Source organism: Penaeus japonicus, unplaced genomic scaffold (genome assembly GCF_977035675.1).
Source record: "Penaeus japonicus unplaced genomic scaffold, GWHDUDI00000001_assembly GWHDUDI00000022, whole genome shotgun sequence".
In the NCBI taxonomy this organism is placed as follows: domain Eukaryota; kingdom Metazoa; phylum Arthropoda; class Malacostraca; order Decapoda; family Penaeidae; genus Penaeus; species Penaeus japonicus.
Window position 1 is genome coordinate 6,764,837 of NW_028234424.1, and position 2,268 is coordinate 6,767,104.

At 36.2% G+C, this 2,268-nt stretch overlaps 1 protein-coding gene across 1 annotated transcript in view; it reads right to left on the reverse strand.

Moving 5' to 3' along the window:
- Positions 1-2,268, reverse strand: part of LOC122246706 (lysosome membrane protein 2-like) — a gene marked incomplete in the record, with an annotated part of 60,964 nt that overhangs the window by 7,043 nt on the left and 51,653 nt on the right.

Below are 2,268 nucleotides of genomic sequence, written 5' to 3' on the forward strand. Positions count from 1 at the left end.
ATGGGATTGTTTTGGTTGGTAGTTTTTTTGGTTGTTGGTTGTGTTTTGTTGTTTGTTGGGTTGTGTTGGTTGTTGGGTGATGTTGTGTGTAGGTGTTGGTTGTTGGTTTTGTGGTTATGTTGTGGTTATGGGTGTGGGGTTGTGGGGAGTTAGATTTGTTTTTGTTGTTTTTGGTGATGGTTTTTTGTTAGTGTGTGTTTTGTTGTTGTTTTTTTTGATGTTGTTGTGTATTTTAATATTGAATGGGAAGGGAAGAGTATGTGATTTTTATATAATAAAAACCGTAAGGGATGAAGTATTAAGGAAAGTAGAAACTAAATAGTAAAGGAAAACGGGAATGATGTGAGGGGGGGGGAGAAGAGGAAGATGAGGGTTTACAGTTAATTGAGAAAAGTAAAAGGTTAGAGAGAATAGGAGGGAAGGCCATAGGAGTAGTTGAAAAGATTGAGTTGAAGTGGAGTAATGAAATAGAAAGGGTAGTTTATATGTTGATTGATAAGTAGTGATGATGTAAGAGAAGGAAAGAGAAACACAAGAAATTAAAAGAGTATTGACCAAAAGAGAGGAAGTAATGAACATGTAGTAAGATGAAGAGAAAATAAATAATAAAAAAACGAGAAAGGGGAAGGAGGAAGAAGGAGAAGGATAGCGCGAAATAAAGGAATAAAGGTGACGAAGGAAGATGGGATGAGATAAAGAAGGAAGAGGAAGGGTGGAGAGATGATGATGGAGGAAACAAAGAATCGAAAAAAACAGAAAGAAAGTGAAGAAAATATAAAAAGTAAAGAACATACAAAGAAATGAAGGATATGAATACATGTATGGAAAGGATAAGGATAAAGCAGGAAACACGAAGGGAACACAAAAAATAAGTAAATAAATAAGGAGAGGAAATTTAGTACAGGAGTTAAGAATTAAGATTATTCGAAATTTAAAAAATACATAATTTGAAGACTAAGATTATTTATTATTTATTAAACGAATGCCCTTATAGGGGCTTATTTACATAATTTTTCTTTTTAATAATGTAAGTGTTTTTTTTTTAATCAATAAAAACAAGATCTGATGTAACCATACAATAAACAATAAACATAGAATAAACGAAGACATTTTGGACAAACAGACGTATCGGAAGATGGGACACGGAGGAAGGGGGGATAAAACACGATAATGATCAAAATCGTAATATCGTCCGCGATAATTATAATGATCGTAATATAATCACCTTGTTCCATATCTGCTGATTGATAATGAAGTAATGTTCGTGATGTTAGTTATTCATTCACAGTTTAAATTCAGATCTTTTTTTTTCTGTAGCCTGTGGCGCGATGGCCTTTGTCAATGATGATGGTATGATGTGCTATCGAGTAAAGTCGGTGGGTGGAGCTTACCGACTGGTGGGCGGGGCTTATCAACAGGTGGGCGGAGAATAACGACTTGTTGGGTGAGGCTAACCGACTCGTAGGTGGGGTTTCACGAACAGCTGATTGACTCCTCATTTTTTCTAAATGAAAATTTGCACTTCTTTATTCAAGGGAAATGGAAGAGAGTGACGGATAAGAGACTAATGAGAAGTTCATAAGAAGTTCAACTCCCATATCAACAATGTAATCAAGACACCAAATTAGTCGCCTACATCGTATCTGTGATATCAATACCATTAAATTAATCTCTTTGAGCAATGGCACAATATGCATAATCTTTGTCCCCTGAGTTTTGTTTTGAGTGAACGGGACGGGGGTGGGGGCGGGGGTGGAGGAGGGGGGGGGCAACGGACCAAAATCTGAGTCAGTTGTGACGTCATGCCGCTCGACCTATCATCTATGGATCGATCTGCCGGAATATTGTTCTTGTTTTGTGTTTTTTTTATATAATAACATGGGGTATACTGAGTTTATACAAACCACCGTTTACTGTCTTTTGCGTTTGGTCCTGTTCTTTTATTATCATTTTTGTTAGGTTACATTTACGAGAAAACGAAGAAACATGAATTGGCTGCATTCGAACACGACATCATACTTGTTTTTGAACAGATATTGCGCGTGATTCTGCGGGTTTGCAATCCATATTTCACACTTTTTTAATGTTCTTTCTAAAGTGTAATGATTAAATAATGCAAAACGTATCACTATTATCATTGCAACAAATCTTTACCGCAAAGTTGACGATGATTTGAGTGTATATTATGATCTCCTTCGGAAGGACTTTTTGATTACAATGCAGTGCAGAAGTTGCTCTTCCTAATCTCGTACTATTGGCAGGATGACG